This window comes from Bombina bombina, chromosome 5 (genome assembly GCF_027579735.1).
Source record: "Bombina bombina isolate aBomBom1 chromosome 5, aBomBom1.pri, whole genome shotgun sequence".
Lineage (NCBI taxonomy): Eukaryota > Metazoa > Chordata > Amphibia > Anura > Bombinatoridae > Bombina > Bombina bombina.
Window position 1 is genome coordinate 468,114,707 of NC_069503.1, and position 17,792 is coordinate 468,132,498.

Consider the following 17,792-nt stretch of genomic DNA (forward strand, 5'->3'; position numbering starts at 1 on the left):
TTTTAAATAAAGATAGCAAGCGAACGAAGAAAAATTGATAGTAGGAGTAAATTAGAAAATTGCTTAAAATTGCATGATCTATCTGAATTTCTCAAGAGGATCCTGTTCAAATCAGCCAATAGGATTTAAGCAGCTCTCACCCTATTGGCTAATTTGAATATTTCAGCCAATTGTAATGCAACGGTACCCCAATATAAAAGGGGTACCTTGCATTCAAGCTTCAATGTGCGGCAGACAATCGCATGAAGAGGAGGCTCCGCACTGAATGTCGCCTCCGCTCCTGGTCAGCTCTGCTCCGCACCGCCACAGCTTCGCGCCACCGTGATGAAGATAGAAGATGCCCCCGAGATGGATGAAGATGTCACCGCCTGGATGAAGACTTCTCGCTGCCTGGATTTAGATGGATGTCCGGACATCAGGAACTGTGAGTACATTTTCTGGGGCTAGTGTTAGTTCTTTTTTTTGTGGGTGTTTTTTTTTAGATTAGAGATTTTTTTATTTTAATGGCCGCAAAAGAGCTGATTGCAAAAGAGCTGATTGCCCTTTTAAGGGCAATGCCCATACAAATGCCCCTTTAGGGGCAATGGGTAGCTTAGGTTTTTATTAGAATTAGTTTTTTTTTATTTTGGGGGGTTGTTTGGGTGGGGGTTTTACTGTTAGGGGAGTCTTTGTAAGTTTATTATGTAAAAGAGCTGTTTAACTTAGGGCAATGGCCTACAAAGGCCCTTTTAAGGGCTATTGGTAGTTTATTGTTAGATTAGGGGGTGTTTTTATTTTGGGGGGCTATTTTATTTTTATAGGACAATTATATTAAGTTTAATTTTGATTATTTTAGATAATTTAGTTTATTATTTTTTGTAACCTTTTATTTTTTTTCCGTAATTTTAGTTTTTTTTTTAATTTTAGATAATTTAAAATTTTCGTAATTTAGTGTTTTTTGTTGTAATTAAGGTTTTCTTATTTTTAGTTAAATTATTTATTTTTTTAAATAGTAATGTTAAGTTATAGTTTAATCAGTTTTTTTATTTCACAGGTATGTTTTTATTTATTTTAAGGTAGTTATATTGTAATTTTAATTTAAAGATAGGGGGGTTTAGGTTTAAGGGTTAATAGGTTTATTATAGTAGTAGAAATGTGGGGGGGCGGCGGTTTAGGTGTAAATAGGTTTATTATAGTAGTAGCGATCTAGGGGCCTGGTGGTTTTGGGGTTTATACGTTTATTATACTATTTGCGATGCGGGGGGTGGCGGTTTAGGGGTTAATAGTGTAGTTTAAGGGTGTTAGTGTACTTTGTAACATTTTTGTTATGAGTTTTGTGAAACATTTTTGTTTTGCAAAATCCATAACTACTGGTCTTAGATAGCGGAATGGATCGCAGCGGTATAAGCTATAACACGAGCGTAACAGCTAGACCGCACAACCTGTAATACAGGCGCAATAAAAATCCTGCACACAAAAGTAATTTTTTGTGTGCGGAATTGAGAGTTGCGTAAACTCTTGGCCAATTTTTCAGCGGTATAGCCGTACCGCAAAACTTGTAGTTTTACTGTTAGTTTTTAGTAGATTTTCTTGTACTAAATATTAAAGGGACATAAAACCCAATAATTTTCTTTCATGGATCAGACAGAGCATGTTATTTTAAGCAACTTTCACATTTACTTCTATTATAACATTTTCTTTGTTCGTTTGGTATCCTTTGTTTAAAATGATTTCTAGGATAGTTAGCTATGGAGAATGTACTTTTCCCCCCTCAAATTGATAAATTGTGCACTACTTTGTAAATTGAGAGAATGCCAATAGAAATCTATCCAATTCTACCCAACTGGTGACTCTTGAGTTTGAGTTTCCATATTTGCCATGCAAGAGTTTCTTAAACAATTCCGGGGAAAAGGTTCCACAAGAAAGGAATATGGCAAAATTCTGATGTTAGTTACACTTTTCATATATTTAGCTGTAACTAACTAGCTAACTGAACAAAATGGATAGCCAAGATGAGTAAAAGAGTTCCTTTGGTACCTGAGTCTCTGACTATGAAGACCTTGATAAAAGATTTTGACAGTATTTTAAGCAGTGCATAGGATAAAGGATGTGTGTCATATTACAAAAGAGGAAAACATTAATTAGTAACAAATATGTGTTATCTATACATCATTTAGTTTTGAATGTGTTGTTCCCAACCATTGTACATTGGGGGCAAGATTACATATGCGGCAAAAGCCAGTGAAGGCGGTTTTACGCAGCTTTGCTATCACATATACAGCGCCACATATAAATGCGGTGCGTATATTTCACCCGTCGCCTGCAATTTTTACTCCCATAAGCTAACATAGAACCGCGTCGCAATTCGGTATCACATAATCAGCGCAAGGACTTACGCAGCACAGAATGGATGCATTCTACTCCATTTTTATCTCGCCACTCATAGGCAGGCGCAGCAATCCTTGCGCAGCGTTAAAAAGCACCGGAACTCCCTGGAAAACCTAAAAAACATATCAGCCGCAAATCTCAAACAGTTAAACCTTTAGTGAGCACTTAATTATTACAAACAGTATCCTCCCTCTGCAAGTGTGTCACACCAATCACAAACAGCACAACCTCTCACCTGCAGCTTTAAAACACCTGACAAAGCACACCCTCATTAGCCACCATGTTTCCCCTGCTTTACTTGCAATATCTAAACAGACAGCATTGTGGGGAACAAGGGGTGCTGGAAGGCCTACAAGTCCCTGCTCCTGCACAACCTGCTGTGGAGGATAGACCTGCTGGGGATGCTCTCCCTGCTGCTGAAAGACTTACTGCAGCTGATCTACTTGCTGCTGATGTACCTGGTCATGGTGCTGCAGCCATCCCTGCTCCTGCTGATGCTGTTCCTGTTCCTCATGCTGCTGCTGTCCCTGTTTCTGGTGCTATAAGACGTCGGCATCAGCAGTAGGGAAGAGCAAGGGCACCAAGGATCCACAGGTTTAGGGTCACCCTGTTTGGAATAACAGAGGAAGAGGTCAGGGACAAGTATCACTTGACTTCTGCAAGCCTCATTGACCTATATGAGGTCTTGAAGGATGATATTGACCCTGAAGTGAATAAGAACCAAGCTCTGACTGGTATGCAGAAGCTGTTGTGTGTTGTTTACTTCCTGGCATCCGGCTCATTCCAGTCAACAGATGGCTATGTGTCTGGCCTAGCACAGTCCACCTTCTCCATGCTACTAGGGGAGGTTTTGATGTCTCTAGATAACCAAACACAGCAATACTGTCAAGCCGCGCCACTCTAGCCATTGCTAGGGGCGCAGCGCCTGCTTCCCTGCTCGTTGTCAGGGGCAGTGTTGGCTCCTGTTGACGTTATCGTCACATGCTCTCCTCTCTGATGCCGGTCGGGATTCCCTGTGGTGCGAATCCTGCGCCTATGTAAGTAGCGTTTTAGCAATCCATCACTGCCCAAGTATAGGTGTTACTTTGTGTGCTCCTGGGTGTGATAGATTGCTGATTATCGGATTGTCTTTTCGTTTATGAACTCTGCCTGCCTGACTACTCTACTTGCTTAAACCCTCAAGTTCTGATTGTCTCACTGTTATGAACTCTGCCTACCTGACTACTCTGCTTGCTTATCCCCTTAAGTACCGGATTGCCTCTCTGTTAAAGAACTCTGTCTGTCTGACTACTCTGCTTGCTTAACTTCTGACTTTAAACCCTTGGACTGTCTTACTGTTGCCGAACTCTGCCTGCCTGACCATTCTAGTGGTTTACCCTTGGGGACTGCTGTATTCTCTACCTGTTGCTGTCAAAATCTATCCTGTTGCTCATCAGTCCTTCAAGTGGTTTTCCCTTGAACCACCTAGCCGCTGATTCCCTGCCTATTGCTGCTAAAGACTACCCTGCCTATTGTAAGTACTGCTTATCTCTTTTGCAAACTTTAACTTTCTCTGTTCTGGGATATTCCCTATCATTCCAGCTCTACGCCGGGATAAGAAGACTACTGGCCGAGTTAGGTCTGATAGTGGAATATCCCACTGAAATTACAAATACATTTATTTCCCCTGTACCCCCAGGAATGGAACAGTCTTAAACAAGGCTTCTATCGACTGGGGGGGGGTATTCCCAATGTCATGGGGCAATTTATTGCACACATGTGCGTATTGTGGCCCCACATGAGGAGCCATTCCTCCTATATCAACAGGAAAGGGTTCTACTCCTTGAATTGCCAAATGGTCGGTGATACCACTCTGAAATTCACACATGTTTATGCAGGCTTTCCAGGGAGTGCCCATGATTCCTACATCCTGTGTCAGACCTCCTTATTACAGCTTTTTTAATCTGGAATACTCTCGGGAGGTTGGCTGCTTGGTGAGTATGCACTACCTTCATTCTGTCTGTGTTTTTCTCCTAAATTATTTTTTAATTTAAAGGGACATTTTCTTAAAATGGCATGTTCTTTCTGAATCATGAAGATAGAATTTTGTTTAGACTAATCATGTCATCAAAGTATATTGCTTACATTGCACCAATTTAATGTTCTGTTCCTGTTATGTCCCTTTAAGCACATGATGAACCTGTATCAATCAGAATACATATGTTACATGACAGGTGATGCAGGGTACGGCTGCAGACCATGGCTGTTGACCCCCTTGGCACACCCCTTACAGAGCCACAACTCAGGTACAAGGAGGCCCACATTAGGACAAGCAATGTGATAGAAAGGAGCTTTGCCTACTCAAAACAAGATTCAGTTGTCTCAATTTGATGGGCAGAGCTTTACAGTATAGCCCCAACAAAGTGTGTTCCATTGTCAATGCATGTTGTATTCTAGATAACATTGCTGTGGACACACGTATATTGGGGGACATTGAACCACAGCAAGATCAGCAGGTGGTTCCTGTACCTGAGGGTGTGGACAGGGGAGACACTGAGGGGGAAGGAAGTAAGGGACTTTGTCATCCGTGAATACTTCACCTGTAAGTTACTTGTTCATAAGCACAGTAAACCGTAACATTCACATGTATTATGATGTTTGACTGTACCTCACCAACCATTGCATGTGTATATATCATGTCTTGCAGAATTACATACTGTGGATTTCCATTGCATGTAAGTAAAACTACTACATTCCACCCCTTTCCCTTAACCCTCCTAATTACTGAAAATGTCTCATTGTTTAATTCATGTTTAGGTCACAATGATTTTTGGAATATCATTCTGGAGACGAATGGAAATGGTTGTTTCTACCCCATAAGATAACAAAGGGAATTGTAAACAACAAGGATATTCCCATGGGGGGCGCTTCCTGAAAAAAAGTCCTCTAGCAAATATTCAAACGATAGCATATGTAACACAACAAATCAAACACAGTGTGATACATATGTAAAAAATCCTTGATATCCAACAGAAGGCCGCACTCTGTCAAAAGGGTGGTCAGTCCTTGGTGATGTTTAATCTGAAAAATAAAGGAAGACACAGAGGTGCCAATATGGCCTAGTAACGTCTGTACAGATAATTCTCCAACATAATGTGAAATGGAATTCACAAAGGTGAAGCACCCAATGGTGCTAATGACGTGGACTGGATCAATTAGCAGTGGTCCAGCTCACTGTGTGCCAGCGTGTAAAGCACTTGGTATAAACAGCAGCAATCCAAACCTCTGTTCCTATAAGTGATAAAACACAGCTCCCATAGCCTAGTACAATTTGAAAAATCAGTAGCTTACACTTATTGATCAGACTTACAATCAGGAGCGCACCTCCAGGTGCAGTAAAGGTAAGCTGGGACCTCTCAGTCGCCCAGTAGACTGTGCTCAGGCGTTGAAGGAATCCGCTCACCAGCCACACAGTGTGTCAGAAAAAATCCCCAGGATAACAGCAAGTTTATCGTTAAAACAAAATTTTATTAAAACAAAGCTACGCGTTTCTCAGCCCCTCTAGGCTGTTTCCTCAGGCTATACAATAAAAATATAAAATTATACACTTGCTATATACACTCTTAAAACACATGTAATAGGTTAATTAATACCGACCCACCCCCCTTCCCCAATTCTAAGTCTTCTATGTGAACATGTTGATCCACGCCCACCTCCTAGCTTCTGCACAGCTGAGGAATAATCTTATTTGAAATATCACTATAGGAACAAGCTTATTTAGTTTAACTGAATGCATGAGTCCATCTAATATAATGGATTATTCCCTATGCAGTACTGCATTATATTATCATGAGTATGTAATGATTCCAAAGACATATTATAATATGTTCATAACTTTAGGGGATCACCCTCTATTTATGCGCTAAATCATATTGAAATAAGTTAGTTGTAACGTCTGTCTATCCTAGTCTAAATAGTGTCTGGAGTCCCAAGGTAGTACATTCAAATACCACATCAAAAGTAATATAGTGTAAAGAGTGGGAGAGATCTAACTTTACTGACCGCTCTAGAAGATGGTGATATTTCAATTAGCAACCTCAGAAAAACTAATAGTTTCGTCAGAGAGGTGTGTGTATTATTAGTCCAATCAGGACAATGTGTGTGTGTGTGGTCATCCAATCAACACTGTCTAAAGGGCGTGTATACAGGCGTATATGTTTGATGCTGATCACATCACCCTTGCACAATATATGACCATGATATGTATATAAATATATATATCTGTAAATCGCTACATTGGCGGTAATGTTAAGATACATATACACAGCTATCAACATATATCAAGTGGTGAAATTTCACCTTGCAACCGCAAAAGAACTAACAGTCTCGTCAGGGAGGTGTATGTATATATTGGTGCAATCAGGACAATGTGTGTGTATGTGGTCATCCAATCACCATTGTCTAAAAGAGCGTATATGAAGGTGTATATATTTGATGCTGATCGCATCACCCTTGCATGCGATATGCCCATAGTATGTAAATATATATGTTGGTAAATCGCTTACGTTAGCAGTGATATTCAATTAACCTATTACAGGTGTTTTAAGAGTGTATATAGCAAGTGTATCATTTTATATTTTTATTGTATAGCCTGAGGAAACAGCCTAGAGGGGCTGAGAAACACGTTGCTTTGTTTTAATTAAAAATACATTTCAACAATACACGCTGTTATCCTGGGGATTTTTTCTGGCACACTGTGTGGCTGGTGAGTGGATTCCTTCAACGCATGAGCACAGTCTACTGGGCGACTGAGAGGTCCCAGCTTACCTTTACTGCACCTGGAGGTGCGCTCCTGATTGTAAGTCTGACCAATAAGTGTAACCTACTGATTGTTCAAACTGTACTAGGCTATGGGAGCTGTGTTTTATCACTTATAGGAACTGAGGTTTGGACTGCTGCTGCTTTGTGAGTACCATTTCACATTCTGTTGGAGAATTATCTGTACAGACGTTACTAGGCCATATCGGTGCCTCTGTGTGTTCCTTTTTTTGTTTCTACCCCATGTTCACACCTTCTGTAAATACATAATTATTATATATATACCCATGTGTCAATTTATATTGGATGTAAGAAACATTGCTATTGCTTTTTATTGCTATTTCAACACAGGTTATATTATCATGTTTTAGCAATATTAGTGTAATAAAGCACACCTCACATGAATGCGTATGACTATTACATGGTAAATAACAAAGGACAATGTTCATGGTAAACTATAATAATATTTATTTTTTCTTTGGCTTTTTGGATGAGGGAGCTGAGGTGCCTGTAGTGGATTGCCTTGTTCTCCTTGTTCTAGCTGATCCTGGTGTTTCTGCTCGTGTGCTGGTGACAGATGATATGCTGGAGGCAGTGTCCTGCTGGTGTTTAAAGTGCTCAACCAACACTCCCAAAAGTTGATTTTTTTTCTCTCCATCTATTGTCCATCTGCATATCAGACAGAATTTGCATAATCTGTAACTGGTTTTGGACACTTGCACTTAACTATGCTGCGATGTCCCTCTGCAGCTCTGTGCTACATCTGTGTAACCTCTCTTGGCCTCTGAAGGACCTCTCTTAGCTTCTTTGTAAGCTCTCGGTCAGTGGCGACTCTAGGAAAAATATATAGGGGGGGCACATAAGATACCACAGTCAAACTGGGGGGGCACTAATAATTTTCACCACTAAATAATACCACTGAAAATAAACTAACTAAATATAAATAATTACGATAAAAAAATACCAGAGTAATGCAGTATGCAATGAGACCTTTTTATTCTACTAACCTAATCCTTAAAAGACAAGCTTTCAAGAGTTTTCCTTTCTTCCCCTGGTATTGCTTCAGACCTGAGAAAGAGAGGAAAACATTCAAAAGATTTTCCTTATAGTTTAAATCAATTTCAGCAAACACCAGGGCTCTGTAATGAATATCCTATGTTAAATATGTCACTGATGAAGACCAATGAACAGACCCTGAGTGTTTGTTGGTGTGGTGTGTATGTTTAACTATCTAATACTCCATGTACCAATTTTACACAGGCAGCCGCAACTTCCTACTTTAAAATGAAAATAAGGCTTTTTTTAAACAAAACTTTATTTTCAAAATAGGATTGCCAAGGTGCATTTATGATAAATAACAATTAATATTAAAGTCACATATACACACTGTCACACACAGAGATACTTTCACACACACATACACACACATACACATGCATACACACACATGCATACACACACATACTAACAAATACATACACACATATAGACTTACATACACATAGTTACACACACGCATAGACACACACATAGATACACACACACATACACATAGATACACACACACAGTTACACATACATACATATACACACACATACACATAGATACACACACATACACAATGACACACAGTTACACACACACACATACACACACATACACACACACATACATATACACACATATACATACATATACACACACATACATAGATAATAAAGTGCTATATCAGAAGTATTTTTTTGTGTGTTTATTTTTATACACAATTTAATATTAGCAACTATAGCATCTGTTCTGTATTGATTTTTGTATACCCAAGACAATCCATCCTTGATAATATTGTTTAAAAATAAATACTGTTTACTCCTAAAAAATATATGATCATATAGGAAAAGTATATAGATTTACTAAAGGATACCTTAAAGATGAACTATTCTAACATTTACATTTATTATATGATCTGTTGTTTATTTTCTCTGTTTTTCCTTCTTTTCTGAAAAATGTTTCCCTCCTGAATTCTATTAAAATTTATGTAAAAAAAAAGGTCAACTTCACACCCAAATATTAACAAGAAGATATAAGGTTGGAAACAGTAAATTTGGGGAGATTTTTTTTTTAAATGTTTACTGTTTAAAACTACACTCTATCTGAAACCTTAACCTCTTGACTGCTAGAGAGAGTGGTGCACAGTAATGTTTTGCTGCTCTCTCTGGAACTCAGTAAGTTAACCTGCTGGTGAGATCTGCACTGACAAATGTGATATTTTTTAATGCATCATATTATTTATTGTCTGTCTTCCTTTTATCACCCATAACAAAATGGAGAAAAGTAAACATCAACCAACACTAGATATATAACCGGCAGCCAGGAACAGAAAGTTTGATGACTGCACACGGTGTATAGAGGCATCTACTATTCTCTTCTTAGTTCTTACCCCATCTGATTATGCTTTTTTAATGATTGACCTGCTACAGTCAACTTTCAGACCTCACCCAAATTACCAAGAACATTACAGAAGGAGGAAGTAGATATAAAGTTGGTAATATGGTAATGGTAACACATTTGGGGATTGTTTTTTTTTTAAGTATACACTCTGAAACACAGTGAATGATTCACAGTGTGTATGATGATACATCCTCTTACCCCAGAATCTTCTCATCTACAATCTTTGGACGTCACGGACCGGGACCGGTCTTTCTGTGCCACTGCCACAGTCCACGACTCCACAGAGACAGCCACAGTGCCTGCTACTTCCCCGGACCCCCGCGCTTCTGCTGGCTCCTCCCTCTTCCTCTCCAGAGTCTCCGGTCATGTTCCTTCATGCTGTGAAGGAAAATGACCAAGTCTGCAACTGGTCTGGACTCTGGAAGAGGAGGAGCATGCAAATAACGCCAGCATGCATGCCATTGCACCAATGGGGTATATTGGAGTGCCACCCGTGGTGCACTGCTGCGTGGAAAGCCGGCATGATGAGGCACGTCTTGTGGTGGTGTGGGTTGGTTCCAAATTGAACACAGCCAGGGGTCGGGGAGGCGCGCTGCCGCTGCGCAAGTACCTTAGCCTCAGACTCAGTCATTGACTCATTCTCATCATGATCTCAGACTCGAGTCTCACTGATTTCAAAATAAAAAACAATTACCGACCCAGAGTAAAAATTAAAATGCACTACAGTGACTACACAATTTAAACAAAAATACTCACTCACACTCCTCCAGCATTATGAAAGTGCCGGGGCTGGCGGGGGGGCAAGCCATTTTCTAAGGGGGGCAAATGCCCCCCTCGTCCCCCTGTAGCGACGCCACTGCTCTCGGTGCTTCTGATGAGCCTCCTCTGGAGTGTAATGTATTCCTCACCCAGGGAAGAATACAATGCATCCACAGACTGTTGAGCAACTGGGATGGCAGTTGTTTGATGGCCCCAATGTTGGAGAAGAGATGATGCTGGTGAATTTTCTTCTGGTGCTTGAGGGGTAGCTGTAGCTTCTGCTGCCTGAGGGTCAGCTGTAGCTTCTGCTGCTTGAGGGGCAGCTGTAGCTTCTGGTGCTTGAGGTGCAGCTGTAGCTTCTGCTGCTTGAGGGGCAGCTGTAGCTTCTGCTGCTTTTGGGGCTGGGAGCACACTGTTCCTGTGGTTGCATGAAGACTGGTGGTGGTGGTGGTGGCATGGCAGTTTGTATCCTTGTGACAGGAGGTTCTGTGGAGGAGTTAAAGGATGAGAGAGATTATTACAGTCAGATATATGTCCATGTGGGCATACAATGTACATTGATACATGCTAGGGCCTACATTGATTTACATGTCAAGCTCTATAACATGCATGTGCACATTGTGAGTTGGTCTATGAGTGATTTGAATAGGAGCAGTATACATGGATGTCTTTCATACAATAGTTATGTGTACATGTCAATGATTAAATAATGTGTTCTTTAAGTGACACTATTGTCACACAATTTACTTTAACTTGATCTAGGCACAGAAACTGCTTTATTGAGCTAAATGTTTTGGGATGTCAATAGTGTCAATTTAAGGAAAACTCTACATTATTATGACCTGTGTTACTCTGAGACATGTTAGTATTGCACTATTCCACCTCAAATCATGAATTGCATTGTGTTATGCAGCAGTAATGTCAAGTATAAGTGTAGATGTTTTTGTTAGTACTCCAAATACCATGCTCCTCATCATGTACATGAATGTGTGATATTAAAGGATGTTTTATTGCAATTACATATAATACAGGTTTGTGGGATGTTGCTCACCAGCATGATGTGCTGTGGTTGCAACCCCTGAGTCATGAGCCCCTGGAAGTCCACGGACTGCTATGGTACTCAGGGACCTGCGTATCATCTCCTGCCAGGCCACCTGTTCCCTTTTGGTGGACTACTTCCTTCCCCATCTTCTCTTTGACCCACCTCTTGTAGTCATTCCACCTCTTTTTCAGGCCCTCTACAGTCCTCCTCTGCAGGGCCACGCTGTTGACGGCATACTCTACAGCCATCCATGCAGTCCTTCTTTTTTTGGCACTGCCTTTGCCCTTCTCCTGGCCAAAGAGGTCACTGAAGTTGTCCATGATGGCCTGGACTAGGGCAACATTTTCCTCAAAGGAGAATTTGGGACATCTCAGCTTCTCATCCTCCATGGCCACTTGGCTTCCTCCATGAGATGTCCCTGGCAGTGTGTGTTTCTGCCTATCCTCTCCCTCCTCCTCCCTTCTGTCCCCATGTGCACCTTCTATCCCTCTCCTGGATGTGCCTGGTCTCTGGGACTCTATGGCATCTCTCCTCCTATCATCTCTTCTGGCTCTCCCTCTCCCCACCTTACTTACTCCCTGTCAGGGGGCCCACTGCTCCTCCTCTCCTCTCCTATCCTCCTCTCCCTGCCACTCCTCTCCCCTCCTCCCCTCATCCCTACCTCTCCCTGCCATCCTCACACTAATCTCACCACACACACACTCACTCACTCCCAGTTCAGTCACACACAATCACAACCAAACACTCAGCCTATAACACTGTAAAAGGAAAATAAAATAAGTGAGGTGTAAGAAAAAAAAGTGTTGTGTATCTGTATATGTATGTATGCAATGTGTGCAATATGTCAGAATAAGTGTAAGTAAGTGAAAAATTGTACTTAATCCACCAATGCGACCTAACTAACTATTTATTCTGTTTGTGCCTCTCTCTCTACTCTCACTAATCCTCCACTCCTGGGCCGTTTGTTGTAGCTCAATGAACAATCCAAACACATGCAAGAAAATGGCGGTTGCACATGGGTTTATATATGGATTTTGAATTGCGTAATTACGTTGCATTTTTTTTACATTTCAGTTTCATTTTTATGTGCGATATCCTCATTTACATAAAACTACTCTTTATTAATAAGTTACACAGACATAATATTGGCGTGTTACTGGTGACGACAGAAATGTGTATTTGCTCACTTTTCTGAACATCGCCAGTTTGGCCTACTTACGCCAGTCTAGCATCTGACTACGCAGTATATGTAATACCCCGATGTGATAATTTTGGTCATATCCGGTATTTTGAGAATGTTCACTATCATGGTGATTGAGATTTTAGACATATTCTGAAATAAGTATTTGTAATACTCCATATATTATGCCAGTGTGTTGACCTTGTTAAAGTCTTGCTGGTATCCAACACTATTTCATTGTTTTTGAGATTCAAGTTCTGGCAGCTATAACTCATCAACTCTAACATATCAATTTTGCTATCACTCTTGATTATTGCTGAATACAAATATGAAAGGCAAGTGTGTGAAATTATTATACCAATGATAGTATAGGACAAGGTTCTTCAAACTTTTTTCCCCAAGACCCAGTACCATGACACCACATGTCTACACAACCCTATTTTTATGCTTGTTCTGAAACTATTTTTATGCTTGTTCTGAAACTTTCTGAAGTAATATACAACAAAATAGCTGCAATTTATGGCAAAGTGACTAAAATGTGTGTACTTTATTTCTGATTGTAGTCAAACTTGAAAGTGTTGAAAAAAAGTTATAACACACACATACTCTCATACAACACACACACACACACACACTGCACACAACCAAACAACATGCTAAACATTGTGCTGAGACCCAGTAATAGGTTCTGACCCGTGGTTTGAAGAACCCTGGTCTAGGACGGAGATGGGCAACTTTCTTACATATGGGGAACGTAGATCAATATTTTAGATGCCCTAAATAAATAACCATTAAACAAAAATAATAATACATTTCTTAAATATGTACATTGCACAGGGCCAGATTTTGGTAAGGTTGCTTTGTCTGCTGTTCTTCTCTCCATTTGAGTAGTTTGAGTTTTGGACACCTTGACTGCATACCCATTAGAGGTCCCAAAGTACATGTTTTTAGTTCCACTTTTTCCTGAGTCTACAAACACTACAATACACAGTCCTAGATTTGCTTTCTCACTGGGGCAGCAAAAAATAGGGCAGAAGGCTGCATGTGGACTATGGGTTTTCAGTTGGCCATCTTTGGTCTAAAACATATTAGCAAGATTTAGAGACACTTGTGAGGTTGCTGAGGGACCTTATTGTAAAGACAAAATTCATTGACCCTCGCTTGACTGATGAGAGTGCCATTAGTGAGATCCTGCTGTTTCTAAGTGGTTAAAACAATTACCAGTTGCAAACAGTTTCAGAAACACAATTGAAACACAGTAAATGTAAATGTTTGTAAGTGTTGAATATTCATATATCTGGTTTGTTATAGAAGAAGAAGAGTAGGGTTGCTAGATAGAGCAAGAGGTGTGTCAGAGACCTCTCAGACAGAAAAAGGGGATGTTAAAGAATCATGATCAGGCTTTGTTAACTAAACCTCAGCCAAGCTTGTAGAATTCATAAAAATGTCTATTGCCCCTGTGAAGAATCTCATCCTGCAGGAGTCTCACTATTTGAAAGCTGACAAGATTGTATGGTACATTTTTCTTTTACTATTTTTTTCCATTTAAATAATTTGCTTTGAAAAGTTTTTAAAAATGTTGAACTACTTGACAAGTGAACAGTTATGACACAAATACAACTCCATTGGTTATAATCCATCTAGATGGATTCCCATCAAGTATAAAAGGATTTAAAGGTACACTACTGTAATGTCAAAATTAAACAAACAGGATTCCGATAGAGTATGCAGTTTTAAGAGACTTTCCAATTTACATCCATGATTAAATTATGTACATTTTTTTACATGCACACTGTCTAGGGTACCAGCTACTACTAAGCATGTGCAGGAGTTCACAGTGTATACATATATAAGTATGTGATTGGCTGATGAGTGTCACATTATACAAGGGGTCAGCAAATTAAAGCAACATGAGACCCACATTTTTTCTTTCATGCTTTAGCAAGAGCATACAATTTTAAACAACATTACAATTTGCTTCATTCTCTTGATATTCTTTATTGAAAAGCATATCTAAATAGGCTCAGTAGCTGCTGATTGGTGGCTGCACATAGATTCCTCGTGTGATTGACTCACCCATGAGCATTGCTATTTCTTCAACAAAGAATACCTGAAGAATGAAGCAAATTAAATAACAAAATTGTTTAAAATTGTATTCTCTGTGTGAATCATGAAATAAATATTTTGAGTTTCATGTCCCTTTAAAGGAAATGTTGAAACTTTGTCTTTTTTACATGCACTTTTTGATTATTTATTTGTACTGTATTTAATAATCCATTAAACCAGTACTGCCTCATGTCTATCTGATCCCTACACTCTCCCCGCACTGATGGAAGCCGTATTAACTTTAAATGTTTCAATTAGCAACTCGGTTTATTTTCCACAATGTTGTCAACGCTTTTCATGTTAGGAAGAGACTTGTTGTTTCTGGATAATATAGTAATATTTAAAAATGATGAAATGGATTTAAAAGAGCAAATATTGCTTTGGTAGGCAGATTGGTTTGCATATGCTTTGTACACAACAGAAGCGATTCCTCTGGGACATTCTGTCATAAAGACAGGGATTTTTCATTAATATTCATTAATATTCTTAATACGTTTAACTCAAAATATGTAAACAGTATTAGCATAAAATTATGTACATCATATCTACTATAATGATTAGTTTTTGCCCTATATGTATGTAGGATTAAGGTTCTAGAGTTTGTAAATTATGAAAATCTTGTCTTACTTTTTATATCCATTATTTTTCACACCTATGAAGTATGTACAACTCAGTAAAGCAACAAACATGGACCCCATTCCAATCCATTAAGGGCAAGATTTAAAGTGGAGCCCAAAATATCGCTTTTGCGAGTCCGATATTTGTGCTCCACTTAGTAATGTAGCGCACGCAAATATGCGCTGGAATTACAAGTTAGAGCGTGCTTCCATAGGCTCCACTGGAAGTCTCGTTCTCATACCATGAGACACGCCATGAGAACATAGCACAGCAAAGGGGGTAAATTTTGCAGCGATGGGCAGCCGATCTTATATATATATATATAAAACACACAGAAAACCTGGCACTCACCAGCAGATTCACAGTAATGTTTAAAAGCAAAACTGGGGGAAGTCAGTTACATTTGGCGCCAAAGGATCAAGCCCAGGACCATATCAAGGTCTCCCCCTTCCTGGGACCCTAAACCAGCACCCACACAATGCATACTTTCAAACAAACCAACTGGGAACCTCCCAGCGTGACACTGGCTTTTGTAATCTCCCGTATGTAAATACAAAACACAGGAATGGACCGCACTCACAGACTAGACGGGGTACACATCCTAAGCCACTGTAAACTCTACAGCCCTGAACACTGACAGACAGTTGCACAGTTCCCAGCAACCCAGGCAGTTAACCCCTGAGCAGACAAGAACTGCTGGTGCAATGATAAATGCCGACAGCGTATGCTATCTGCATTTATAGATGTGCAGCAGACATGATACGCTACATCGTATTATGTCCGCTCCACATTAGTAAATCTACTCCATAATCTGGCCCTACATGTTAAATGCAGAAGTGAGCTTGGGTAATCTGTGGCTTCATTTTATAAGCCATTCAAACCCATTTGATTTTGTAGACCCAATCAAATTGCACATATAGGGCTAGATTACAAGTGGAGCGCTAATTTATTGCACGCCCACAAAACTGGCCAATTCTCCCATTTGCAGGCATGCGATAAATAACCAGCTATTAAAGGTCAGATCTTAGGTTGCCCAATTACCCCCAAATGTTAGTGTTTGTTTCCATTATTTTAAAAAAACAAACACAAAAAACAACAGCATCTTTAATTTGTTTATAGAAAACTGTATGAAGCAGTTTTATGGTCTTAAATGTGGCAGGTGTGGGGTGTTAGGGGAAAAAAACATTGCAGTCTATGGGAACTGTGTGTTCTTTGTTAATATATATTTATTTGTTTCCCTTCACTGTGCTAGGTTCTCTGCCGTGTCTGAAAGCATGAGAATGAGGCTCCCATTGGAGCCTATGGAAGCGCGCTGTCATGAGCGCAATGCTTCTGTGCAATGCGAACATGAGGTCATGTTCACATTGCACCTAACTGGTAATACCAGTGCACATTTGCGTGTGCTGGTATTAAAAAATAGAGCGCAAATAGCGAATGCAATATTTTTTGGGCTTCATCTGCAAACTGACCCATAGTATAACAGGAAACACATGATAAGCTGTAAAAAAATCAACAAAAAACAGGTGTTTCATAAACAAGCAATTAGTTTTTCTTAGAAGCAAAAGGTACAAGGGAAAGGAAAAGTGAAACATAGCAAATTAATTCAGTATTGATGATGACTGCCTATTGTGTTTGAATACAAATGTTTCCCAAGGAAGCATCTATATAAATTAATTATCTGTACAATTAACAATTAAATAAATTACTTTTTGCAGTTTTATTATTTACAAATACTTAAAATGTTGGCAAAACTCTCCCCTTTTTAAAATCAGATCTGAAATGCTAGTGCTATTTTACAGTTTCATTCACGAGTTGCTCTATAACTTACTTTTTAATAAAGATATGAAATTCAAATTCCCCGCACTCCGTTTCTCTGCAAACGTCTCCATTACAATCTAGGGATTTTTGTAGACAAATCATTTAAAAAGCTTTGCTAAATAATTAGAATATACCCGGCTACATTCCACAGAATACACAGAATACACAGAATACACAGAATACACAGAATACATCCCTACATGTTTGGATTTGCCACTGTTTGGTGTGGGGCTTTAGTAAGAAACTGTGCGTATTGCAATGCCAGTTAGAGATGTGCAGCCGCAAAAACTTTAGTTTGTCCAAATCTTTTGTAACGAATATTAAAGGATATTTGTTGGTTGCAATTTTCAGCATTTGTTTAATTAAAAATTAAATAAATACTGAATTTTCATTAAACATTTACATTCATTTTTTGTTAAACAAATTAAAGTGTTAATATTTACCTTTTGATCGCTAACACGTTCCTCTTCTTTACAAAACACCAGCCACTCTAAATAGGAGGCTTAGCTTGGCCTGTTCTCAAGGCCTGCCCTAAAGGACCTTCTCCTTTAGTGCTGGCCCTGGGAGTGAGAGCTAATGCGCTATGCCTCCTGTTAGCGCAGCCAGGGCTCTGTGAAGAAAAGGACCAGATTGGCGTGGTTCTTCACCATGTAAAAGGT

The 17,792-nt window shown here is 39.5% G+C and overlaps 1 long non-coding RNA gene across 1 annotated transcript; it reads right to left on the reverse strand.

Moving 5' to 3' along the window:
• Positions 1-7,608: 7,608 nt before the first annotated feature.
• LOC128659384 (uncharacterized) lies at positions 7,609-8,234 on the reverse strand. Its single transcript, XR_008402357.1, has 2 exons — positions 8,172-8,234; positions 7,609-7,997 (listed from the first exon to the last, which is right to left on the reverse strand). It is a non-coding gene; the product is annotated as an uncharacterized LOC128659384 (long non-coding RNA).
• Positions 8,235-17,792: the final 9,558 nt, after the last annotated feature.